Below are 12604 nucleotides of genomic sequence, written 5' to 3' on the forward strand. Positions count from 1 at the left end.
TTGGCGAACAAATGGGGCTTTTAGCATCCCTTCCATGATAGACCTTTAGGCAATCCCTGCCACTTCAGGATTTGAAAAAGGCAGCCTTGTATCCCCAGTGCCACCAGAGGTCCCTATGGCCTGAGACCCTTGTGCTGTAGTGCTGTGTGATCATTAACTCAACCTGCAAAACCAGAAAGAACTGAGGAGAAGCACTGGATAAAAGTCACCATCTTGCTTTCCTCCCTATTGTCCTAAGCTGTTCTTTGTCCTCTGTCATGGTGCTGGGTCTAAAACTAGATTTGTGTATGCCTTGTGAGTAGGAACGTTTTTTCATATGGCTTCAGGAGACATCTTACATGACTTGGGGAGAACTAAAATAATAGTAAAAATATTAAATGCTGGTTCATTTCTTCTGTGTGATCAGGATGTGATATCTGTGACTTTCTTTGGGCAGTGGGACATTTGAGTGTGGAAGTGCTGCTATGACAGTTGCTCTTACTATAACCTTGGTAAATGACTATGGATCATTATTCTTTTTGTATTATCTTGAGAAACAGGAGCTTCCACCTTACACCTCCATGTCTGGTTGTACATGCTGGACAGGAGAGCAAGCAATGGAAATCCTCTGCCTGTGGCACAAATTTAATCAATTAGGTCTGTAAATGAAGGAATGGTAGTCCTGTCAAGTCAGGCTGTGGGAGCTCTACATAACAGTGTTTGCTGTGTTGGCTAACTCAGAAGGCGTTGCCTCGGATTCCCATCTCTAAGTCAGGGTAAAATCACTCTTCCTCACCTGTGTGTCCTTGTATTTCCAGATTATCCCCTTTTACTGTCTTGTAGTGCCATATAGGCAAGCCACAGGTGACTGGGAGCTTAAGCTTTTCAGTATTTGTCAAGGGAGCCATGTTAAAGTGCCTATCTTGATAAACTGCAGAGAGAACAGAACGTCCGTGGAGGGATGATGCACCCTGGCTGGCAGGGGGCTTCCCCCTGCAAGTGCTTTGGGAGCAATTCAGAGTGCCCACGTCAGGCTCCCACTCTGAGCCGCCTTTGGGAAAAACATCTCCATGTTCATGAACTAGAAAGGAAAAACCAGCTGGTGAAGGAGGGAGCCTGAGACTGCACAGTATGATTATCCCCATCTCCTTCTTCAAAAACAGGAGGAAGTAGAAAAAGCACATTCAAAATAAAAACAGCTGCTGCCTTCATCTTGCTGATTTTCCCAAGGGGAACTCTAATGGCTTCTGACTTTGCTGGGGCAGGAGGCCTGGTTTGTGCTGGCATTTCTTTTCCTGACAAGAATGATGTACAGACTACAGAAATAACAAGGCAGGGCAGCGCTGTGGGGTGGGAAGGTGCACAACCGGATCAGGGCCAGGGCTGGAGCAGCTGCGGGGAAGGGAGGGAGGAGCAGCTGGTCCCACTCGCCACAGGTGGGTGCCCAGGGAGCTGTGTGTTTGGCCTTAGCGTGGCTGGCGGTTCCCTCAGCCCCAGAGCCAAGCTGCCCTGAGCTGCGGTTTCCTGGGGCACGGTGCTGCCACCGCTGCACTGGGGGTTGCTGCTGAGGAGGCAGAGAAGGGGGAGCCCCGGGGCCGGCAGGCCACAGGACCTGGCCTGGGGCCACCTCGAAGCAGAGCTGGTGAGAAAAGCTGCTTCCTCTGGCACTTCCCTGCTCAGCTCTTCACCCTCCTAGGCAGAATGAAAGCAGGAACCAGCATTTCCTCAGCGCTTCTGGCCTCCATCAGTGTTATCTCGCTTGGGCAGCTGCGCTGGGGAGCACCTCAGCTGCTCTGAGGCATGGGCAAGGCCAGGGGGTGCGTGTGGGAGGTTGACCTGGCCCTGAAGCTATGGAGTAGCCTCAGGTTGGGTGTGATCTCACAGAGAAAAACCACTGAAGCCGCCTCCACGGTTTCAGCAAAGCCATTGGGATTACTGTTGCATTAAATCCAGATGGGGGCAGGAAGTGTGACTGTCCCTGGGGAGAGAGAAAATTGCAAAAGTCAGACAATTTACAGAAACAGATGTGGGCTTGCACGCTATGTGTGTGGAAGTGTTTGCCAGCAGGAGAGGGCTGCCCCTCAGCCCCCGGGCCCTGGCCACCACCTCCCTGCCACAGGCAGCTTGCCCACCTGGCCACTCTTCCCCTCTCCCTGCCAGCTCCAGGGCTGCATGGCCACTCTGTGCTCCTCAGGGCTGCAAATGTCTCTGAAGAGCTCCAGCAAAAAACCAAGGGTGGGCAAACGCAGAAGAAATCTTGTTCCCTCAATAGGGCAGATGGGTATTTCAGGAATTAGTATCTGATTTGGGGGAAGAAGATCATATTTCTTAGTTGTGTGACTGCTTTTATGCTAGACTGTATCAGAACAAGAGACGTAAGAATTAAGTAACCATCAGCGCTTCTCTTTCAAGAAAGGGGAAGTAGGTTTTCATATTGCCCTGGAGGAGAGCACTTCCCATACATAGTCCTGACCGTCAGTTCAACTGTGGCGTCATGGGAGGAATTTTGCTAGGAAGTTAGCACACTGGTTTCTGCTTATCAGATACCAAGAAAAAAAATGTGTGTAAACGTTAGTTTTGTCACACAGCATATGTTGCTGACAACCTGATCTCAAGAGGAATACCCTAGAGAAATAGCTAATAAGTAACCCATACACAGCAGGAAAACATATAAAGGTAGTAAAGAGTAGTTCTGTAGTTAAGACTGCAGAAGGCTGTGGTCTCAGAAAGTGGGGAAACCTCTGTCTGCCTTGTCTGTACAAGTGTATGGGTTTAATGTATGAAACAGAGCTGTATCAGTCTTGAAAAGACCCTGGATGAATGTAGATGCCCACACCCAAATGTCAGTGCCAAACCCGAGTTTGATCACCATTTGCCCAGCTCAGGGTTCTCTGCTTTGGGCCCAAGAGGTCGGTGCTGCTCAGGCGTGCCCAGGTCTGACTCGCTCAGTGCCTTGTGCCCATCTCAGCACTGTCTGCACCCAGAAACTGGGTGGCCTAGGACCAAATGCCCATGAGCAGGGGTAGCTGGTGGGCTGCTCTGTGACTGCCTGAAGCATAGGGCAAGCCTGCCACTGAAGGGACATCCATTTCTGCTTTACAGGGGGGACAGATCTGCTTTTGCAGGGCCGATGGAGGTGGTTTGTGCCACTGAAAACCAAAACCAAGGGGTGTGTAACCACTGTGGTAACTTGATGAGGAACCAGAGCCTAAATTCATCAAGGCAAAGGAATGAATACTGTGAGAGTTTTACCAAAATCCATGTAGGAACTGCTTATGAAACTTCATTTTCATTTCCTCTTTCAGATTTAGTTCTTTGACAATGAGTAATGCTGCAGAAGTTGCTGTGCTGGTCTACTTCAGAGACTTTAGCAATGCTCTCCGCCATGCTGGAGATTCCCTGAGGTATCTATTCCTGGGAAGGGAGTGCTTTCACCCCCACCTTGAAATGGGTCTGTGCAACCTACATGATTTCCGCTGTACTGCCCAGGAACCTGAGGGAAAGTAAATAGCCACATTCCAGTTTTACCAACACACAGCTGGCACCTGGACCACACAAATTTTTCCTGCCTCCCTTTGAAAATGTTCACAAAAAAGATTTTGGCTCTTTTCAGCCAAACAAGCACGCTTTTTGTATGTTGTTTATAACTGGTGCAGTGGCTAGACATATACGACAATTAGATTTATTTTGCGTAATATAATGATCATCTAGGATAGGAGAAAAGCTTGTAGGGCTAAATACAATGGGTATCACGAGTGTCATGGTTTACTTCCTGAGCATTGCACATACCATATGATTTGAGACAGACCAAAATTAGAGCTCAGTGAATATGAGAACCAAAAGGAAATCAGGCAGGGGGGAACAGGAATAGCTTCCTTTCTTGACCTCAAACTCCTTCCTAATATTAGTAGCCTGCTGGTTTCTCCAACCGAGACAGAAATCAGTGGATTAAGAGACAAGTGGGACCTTTCATTGTAAACTAGCCCCTGTCTTTACATGACAAAGCTCTGAATAATGTTATTTTATATAATTGGTCATAAACCCTTACTTACTTGAGCTTTCTTTTTTTTCTGTCAACTTACTTTTCAATGCAAAAATAATTTGCAACCTTCCAGTCCACCCCATAAATATTTTCCACAACAAAGTGTTTGTTTCTGAAAGTCCCAGATAATGACTCATACTGAGTTTAAAAAAAAGGAGAAGCAACATATTTTTTAATGTATTAACAATATTCTCTCACAGCCAGATGTTCCCCTTCATTGCACAGCATGAAGAGGTGAAAAGAAGCAGAAAAACTGCAGTAAGAAAGAAGAAAAAAAATCAAGGATCAAGAAAAAAGTGTCAGGCTGCAATATCGCACCTAACTTTGGAATTGCCTACTGTGCAGAGAGCATGGGGCTGAGGGTCTGTTCGTGGAGTTCCAGGTCACTAGGAAGTGAAGTCATGGAGCAAGTGCATGAAGCATGTGCGTCCCTAAGAAAGGTATCAAATTTATATTCAGAAAAACTCAAATGAATGGAAGAAGCAAAAAAAATATCTGACATTCAACTATTTTGGGAAAGTTATTGGGTTAAGATATTCCAGGAAGCTCAGTGTATGGAAATGGGTGGAAATCAAGACATGTTAGAACACGGTTCTTATTCTACAGTCTTCATTTTTTGCTGAGCTCACTTGGTTAAAAGTTGTTTATGAAGTATTTTACAGATGGATGAGCTCTTTATCCAAAATGCAAACTGCTTAGCCAGATGGCCTCACATCTGGATTAGTCTGCAGCACAAACCAGGAAAGAGTAGTTGCATTTTTAAGCAGCTGCTATCTGTAGCAGACCTAAAATGGGCAATGATCACCGAAGACATTTATATCAATATAATTTGCCAGTGGTGTTTATTTCTCTACTTCTGACAAGCCGCAGAGTTCTGGTGGAAACATTTCAGAATGTTTGGGTGTCTGATTTTCTTTATCGCAATGGAAACTTATTGCCTGATTGCATGCACTGGTATTAGGAAATCTAAACCCAGTTAAAAACAGAAGAATAGGTGTTTAATGTGAAAAAATAAGTAACACAGGTTCTCACATTAACTGACAATGCGCTGAAGCACCTTATCCAAAACCTTGTCTCAAACAAAAAGGAAGATTGAAGCTTTTAAGAAGAGAGTATTCCAAAAATGCCTTCTGTGAGCCACCCTTCCTTACCTTACCCTGTCAATGTTTAACTGAATTAATTTAATTTCATAGGGAAAAGAAACAAATTAATTCGCCAGCCTAACTGCGCAGCTTCATATCAGCAGGTTTAGAGCATGTTTACACAGGTTATATTCTTTCAGCAGCTATTTATATTTTTGGCACAAACTGCCTTTCATCTACACATAAATTATCTCTTGTCTCCTTTTTGCTTTATCTTGTAATTTATTCTGTCGGTTTTTTATAATTCTCGGAAGCAGTATGACTTTGTCTTGGAATGTATTGTACTGTCATAATGTTAATGGGGACAAATTCATTAGTTGTCTTCAGAGAGTTCCCATCCTGCAAGGAACACAAAATGCATGGCTTTAGATCTGGATCAGGCAGCATGTTCCTACTGCTTTGTGGCTAGAGATGGTCTGAAATGGCTTTACTGAGCCCAAAATATTTTCTGAAAAGGACTTGGGTTCCATTTCTCTGCTTCTGGGGCTGTTTTTGAGGCTGCCAGGGAACCCACTGCTCATGCCTGTGACTGAGGAGCAGACAGCCCACTGTGCTGGTCATCACGGCCCCTCATGTTGGGCTCTGGGGCAGCTCTCCTGCTGTGCCAGGGCTCTTGGGCTGCTTCAGGAATATGGGACAGGAATGCCCTCCACGCAGTCTGATTGCCTGACCATCCAAAGTGGACAACCTCTTTTGCTCAGAACTCCTGGTATATAGACCATAGACCTGGCACTTGAAGTCCTGAAACCATCATCTGAGCTTTTCAGTGTTGTGGTGGGAAAGCTGAAAGTGATGAGAGTCTGGCCAGCTCAAGTCGTCTATGGTGGGAAAGGTAGGAGTATCTATGCCTGTGGTTCTTCCTTCTGCTCAGCCTCCTTGTGCTGGCAGGAGGGAGAGACATATATGCTAGTAAAATGATACTGGTCAATCCTAACCAGTGCTACTGGGGAATTCTCACTGAATTATGACAAATCCCTATAACCCAATGTTGAATCAGCCCAAAAGAGCCTGCCTTGGATTTTGCACAAGGTCAACTAAGCATGTATGCTCTTTTTTTAAAGGCAGGGCCACATTCTAGCTTGCGTAAATATATCCCAAGTCTCATTCATGCTACTGGAGTGTGAATTGCATGTAGCACTGCTGGGCAGTTGTCGATCCAGCATGTATAGGAGTTGCTGGACTGTGCTATGCCATTAGCTGCAGTAGCAGAGAGGAGGTGGCTGTAGGAGCGGCAGAGTGCAAAGAGAAAGCTTGCTGCAGCCTGGAGGTTTTGCCCCCCTCCCCCATCTTCAAGGTTTTTACATCTGCTCCCATAGTCACCAAAGACGGAAAGACATACACACTCATATACCAACCCACAACAAAACCCACACAGGCAGAGCTGAGGAGCTCTCACCAGGAAGCTGACTTACCCTAAACCACTGCGTTATTTCTCGTCACACTACATCTGGGTCTGCTCTCACTGCTGCCTCTGGATGGGCTAGACCCAGTTGCCAGAATTAATTTGGCCTGTATGTGCAGTGGTCTCTGGTTACCTCTTGAGGTTTTGGAGCTTTTTTCTCTCAATAATATAATTGTTCTTATCTGCTAAAAAAAGAAGTCCATCTGAAAAAGACAAGAACACAGAACACCATTCTTCGTTTTTCTTCCCGTCTCATCTAGAATAGTTGACTTCCGTAACGTTTATTTCCAACAGCCGCTTTCAGCTTCCTGCGTTTGGTGAGTTCTTAGTATTTTTTTTTTTCTAAATGTCTTCATGTGAATTGATATTCTGAATCAAATTCAGTGTCTTTAGTTTTACTTTTATTAATAAGTTTGTGAAATTGATTCACATACTCAATTTTACTTTTAATATCATCTGTTAAATACTCAGTACTGTGATGCCCTGTTAAACAGTGGTCTAATCCTGCCCCAGGTCGCATATCTTCTGGATTTTGTTCCAGAGTTAGTTTCCACTTCAGTGTAAAAAGGCCATGTACAAAAGTAGAAAGAGGGGTGCGATGGGCTGTGCCATGCCAGTATTTTCCACGTTGACTGATGTAAGAAAAAAAGAGAGAAAATGGGAATTATTCTAAAGATGATGGGTCTGATTCTGAACCCCTTTGCTGTTGCATGAACCCAGGAAAAATAGGCATGTGTAAACCTGTAACACCTCAAAGGACAGCTTTCTTCCCCATTTGTGAAGTACATCATGGTTATAAGAAAACTGTTCTGCTTCATCTTAAATGTTCCCAAGCAAATTTAGGTGAAGATTTTATTGTGAGAATTCTAGAAAGGTGAAATTTATCTTCTTAGGACTGAAGTGAGATTAAAATTATTTTTAATTTGCCAGTGTATCTGTCACTGGCTCTGGTTCCAGCGGCTGCCAGGCCCCGTTGGGTCTAACCAGTGCTTCTGCTACCATCTGTGATCGAAGGGCTTCATTTGCGATCTAAATGGCCGTGGTTGTAACTCTGCTTTCATCTCACCCACATGGCTTCTTCTCTGCTTTTTGAGCCAATCATGGCATGTTCATGGCATGGGATCCCCTTAGAGAGCGGCATGTGTGTGCGTGCATGTGTGCACATCTGTGCACACCCATTTCTAGATTCTGCTTACAAAACCCTGCATCTTACAATGCTCTAGCAGCAGCAGGATGGTCTTGTCACATTGCCAATGAGAAGTAGTTGATCTAAAAGGTGAATGAGGAGGGAGCACACAGAGGCTGGAACCATCCCTCTGACACAGATCCCTGCAAAAAATCTGAATGTGGCTTTAAGATTTTCTGACTTCTTCTTTCAGCTGTGTTTCCACCTGTGGATGGGGCGGGAGTGGGGCCATGGCATCTGGAGGAGGCCAGCTTTGACACAGGATTTATTCTAAAGAAAATACTTGTAGTGGAAAAAGGTAGGATAAATGAGATTGGTTAGTTGTTAGCAGGCACATCTGTCAGCATTTTTCTGGTGTCAATACATGCCCATCTACTGCTGCTGTCAGAATAAGGTGGGATTGTGCATTGCATTGTGCTGCTTTTGTATTTCGCATTTCCAAACCCCACCATTTAGATCAGTGGGTGTTTACAAATGTTCCAGTAGAAAAGACTATACATGTATACTTACTTGACTTTAGAATGGTGTTTAATCTCATTTTTCAGAGACAGGTCTGAAGATGTATCATACAAGTAAAGTCCAATTTACCAGAGAAAGTGGGTACATGAATACTATGTTTGAGACTTGGGCAGTAACTGCATGGTAAAAATGCCCCACATGCATTTGCTTCCTGCTAAGTTAAGAGAGTAGACCTTGGTGGGGCATAACACCAAGTTTTATATTCACTGGACTAGGTGCTGCAAACCAGGAAAAAGAGTGGTTTTGTATTTATAGAGAATCTGTGTTTTTGTTAGTAATCTGTACTTACTTTCCACAGCAAAGTTCCAGAGCGAGGAGTTAAAATTTTTAAAATGGGCTTGATTTTCGCGTATAGTAAGACACAAATTCATAGTCCATCGCCAGGGCAAAGTGGCTGTAAATTACTATCATTTAATCCCATTTTAAGGGAATTTCACCACGCCAAAGCAGTGTGAGATGGTCTCATGGCAGAAGAGCATCAGGCCTCACATGATTGACTATATCAGAGGACCTGTTTCTACATCAGCACAGTAAAACCATGAAGTTGGAGCTATATTTCCAGAAAGTTACTAAAAATACTTCTTCAGCCTGGTGACCAGCTTTCTGAAGAAATATTTAGATGTAGAAATTTAACAGGTTCTGTCTCAGCTGCTCCCAATGGAGTGTGAATTTAGGGATGAAATGAAAGCACTCTTTCTACTGCTTAAACCCAGCAATGAAGAGGCTGATGCTAAAGTCAAATCAGCTGGTAACAGCTGCCAGTGCCAGTGATATCAGGAAGGCAATCTCTTGTACAGCGAGAAGCAAGCCATATAAATTCTTACAGATGTAAGTGGATGCTTTGCAGTATACCCAGACCACACAGGAAATTAGCAGAAATTGTGGTGGCGGTCTTGCAGGCTGCGCCTCTGGCCTGTCTTGTAGAGTGGCGGCTCTGTGCCAGCAGAAGCTCTCAAGGAGCTTTTCTCAGTAACACTTTCTGATAACCAGCCAGGAGGACACCCAGGCAGGGAGATGAAATTCTGCTGTTTCTCTTCGTGCTTTTGCTGTTCAGCTCTAGATGCGTAGCAGCAGCTGGGCTAGGAGCTTTAAATGAAAAGGATTTTCAATGAAAAATACCTCTTCTCGCTAAAGGAAACACCCCCCATTTTCTTTGTAAAATGTTGGTGCTGTGGTTCTAGAGTTTTCATTAAGAAACAATCAAATATTACTGAATCCACTGTTTAAGTGATTAATTCAATTTGGCATTGACCATACAATGATAAATTGCAGAATTTTTTATTTTAAAATATGCTTTTGATTATGGTTTGAAAATAAATAAAAGAAGTAATTGTGAAACTTGCCTTTGTCGAAGTCTTAAGGTGACATTTCAGGCATCACGCTACACAGCTTAACATAATTTCCAAATTAGATTCTCACTTTTTGGCCAGTGGCATGTGGTTTTATAAGAACAGCAGTTTTCAAATGTTTCCATGCTGTGAGCACAGTTTACAGCTGAAAAATGTCATGGGATTGAAATTAAGAAAGGTAGTTGGCTGCAGCTGTCTCAAGACTACTATTAAAGCATTACGGCTTTAAAATACTGGACAGGATCATACAAATGCAAAAAAGGGATGTAACAACAAAATTTATGGGCTCTAGCCTACCACTAGCTCTTATCCACAATACCAAATACAATTTTGTATACGCTTAGCAGAATTTAGTTGTGCTTCAGTTCTTATGTCAGTGAAGAACTGGAAAGCCTTCCTAATCCACCAAAAGTGTTGGTCTACATTGGAAGGGAAGGTATTTGGAGCCAGCAAAATCTCTGTAATGCAGCAGTAATCATGAGCACTGGAAGTCATGGGTACAAAACACTGGTGTATTGGGTCTAAAATGAGCCGCTCCTAAAGTAGTGGGGAGCAATAGTCACAGCTGGAGGCTGTGCTGGAGGGTTGCCACCAGGGCTGGCATGGCAGCTGGAGGGTAGCTGGGAACATGATCTGAACACTCACTCTGTGTGTGTGTTCCTCGCAGAGTGGGTATCCTAGCCCTGCTTGTGGCTGTGCCCTGTATTTGTGGCAGATTCTTTGATTTTTCCCACCCTGCACAAGCGCTTGTCACTGTGTCTGCATCGTGTTTCTTTCGCGTAAGAAATCGCATTTGGTCTTGGGCTACAGAAGCCAATAAGTGTAAATTCCTAAAGGATGAGGGTGGAGCTGAACTTGACATGCTTGTCTTTACCTGACAAAATTTATTGAACCTGCTGGAAACCACTTGAGGATTCTGCTATGGTTTGGGGATTTCCCCAATGGGGGGCTATGGTGACCTATCACATAGGAAAGACCCAGCATGTGCTGCAAAGGGAATGAACACCTCTCCTGGCAGAAGCTGGTGCAAAGGGCTGTGGTTACATACCATGCATGATGCTGCTTGTCACACACAAGTGTGAGCGTGAAGTACTAGTCTCAATAACTGACACTTGCTCAGTTTGAGGTTGTTGTACCATCTGGCAATATCTCTTTTCCTCATGAGTGACACTGAATTGCTTTTGAAGGTTATCCTGGTTTATATCAAACTACAGAGGAGACTGGCTTTCCTAATATAAAAGTTTGAGACCAAGACCCCTGCATAGTTGGGGGTCTGTTTTGGACATCTCCTGGGCACATGGTCATTGAAAGAATATGAAACTTCTCACTCCTGCAAGAAAACCATTCTTTCCTTTTGTTGACAGGCGTACCAGTGGACGCACACTTTGCAGCTTGCCTTTTTTTTTTTTTTTCGTTAAGTAACTCTGCTTAAAAAATGATAAAGTCTTTATAGTTCAAAGTGATTGAATTAATGACATACTGAATTACTGATTAACTTTCATCATCCATTCGCTTGTGTTTTTCTCATTTAAAAATTTATTATAAAACGTCTGTCTTAAAAATCCCTCATGTAATTTCTTTTGTTTCCATCAATTTAAATGCAGGTTTTTAAATTCATGTATCTTTCAGTGGAGTCTTAATTCTGGCTGAAAAGCTGTTGGGTAAAATATCTCTGAGTTTGAATCAAGTCCACTGGGATTCAAAAATAAAGCATGGGACATGTTCTCATAATATTCAAATGTAGCTCTCCTAAAATATCTCTTTTCATATGTGTGATCATTTTAATGCAAAATATGTAAAAAACAAGAAAATCAAGGAAAACTTTTTATGCTTCCCACTGAAAACCAGAAGCTCTGCATTAAGATTTACTGTAGTGTAAGGATTTGCATGATCTTTACCAACTGAAAGCCAAATAGATGTCAGCTTTAAGTATCTGAAATGGCTTCTCAAAATACTGAGCTGAAGAAAAAGTGAGAAGGATTCATGTATAACTTTTGGTGGTAAAGTGTAGAGGCTTTTCTCCTCTTAATCTATTCCATATGACCCAGTGCTGTCTGCAGTCTTATATGTTTTATATAAAAGTGACGAGAGATTAAGGTTATACTGGAATTGTAGAAAAGTAAAGGAAAAGAGGCCCTGAAAGATGTAATCTACTTGGTGTTTGGTTGGTGTACAATATAAATCAATGTACAATCTGAACTACCAGGTATACCTTGTGGTAATTCCAGAAAAAAAAGAAATCTTGACAGCATGTTCATTTGAAATGGGGCTTTAATCATAACTATGCACAGGATGTAGGCCATTTGATGTAGGCAAGTACACATGCCCATTTATTGTGTTTAATTTAATTTACTACAGTTAAGGAATTCTAGAGAGGCTACGTAGTGAGAAAACGTATTTTCCTACCTGTCCTATAAATACATGTTAACTCTTATTTTATCCTTGTGCCAGGTACAGTGCATGAATACTGAGTTGAGAGATAGATTGTGGAAGGCAACTCCTTTTTTAATTTATATCAAAATGATAAAGACCTTAAATCAACAAATACAGGAAAAGTTATGATAATTGTATGTTTTGTATTGCGCCTTCTACTTGCAAAGTGATTGAAATTATTTCCAAGCAAGCCCTCCAAATTTTTAACATTTTAATGTACGTGTGCACACACAAAATTTAAGAATGAACTTGAAAAGATGGCAGTTTCTGTCTGGCTGAAATCTAGATTATGATTTTAAACAGTCTAATATATACAGAGACAAGAAAAAGCTTTTTGTTGCTGGCAGTTCTAAGGGGAAAAGCTAAAATTGTCAGCCAGTTTCTCAGTGTTATAAAATAAATAACAAACCAAATTAATGTTGCTTACTTTACTTGCTTTGCTCATTAATTTGAGAAATTTGACATTCATCACAGCAAAACTGAACAGTGACATGCAGTAAATAAATATGTGATCTTCCCAAATAAAAAAAAAATCAATGTTTTAGCAAGAAG

Source organism: Athene noctua, chromosome 4 (assembly GCF_965140245.1).
Source record: "Athene noctua chromosome 4, bAthNoc1.hap1.1, whole genome shotgun sequence".
Taxonomy (NCBI): domain Eukaryota; kingdom Metazoa; phylum Chordata; class Aves; order Strigiformes; family Strigidae; genus Athene; species Athene noctua.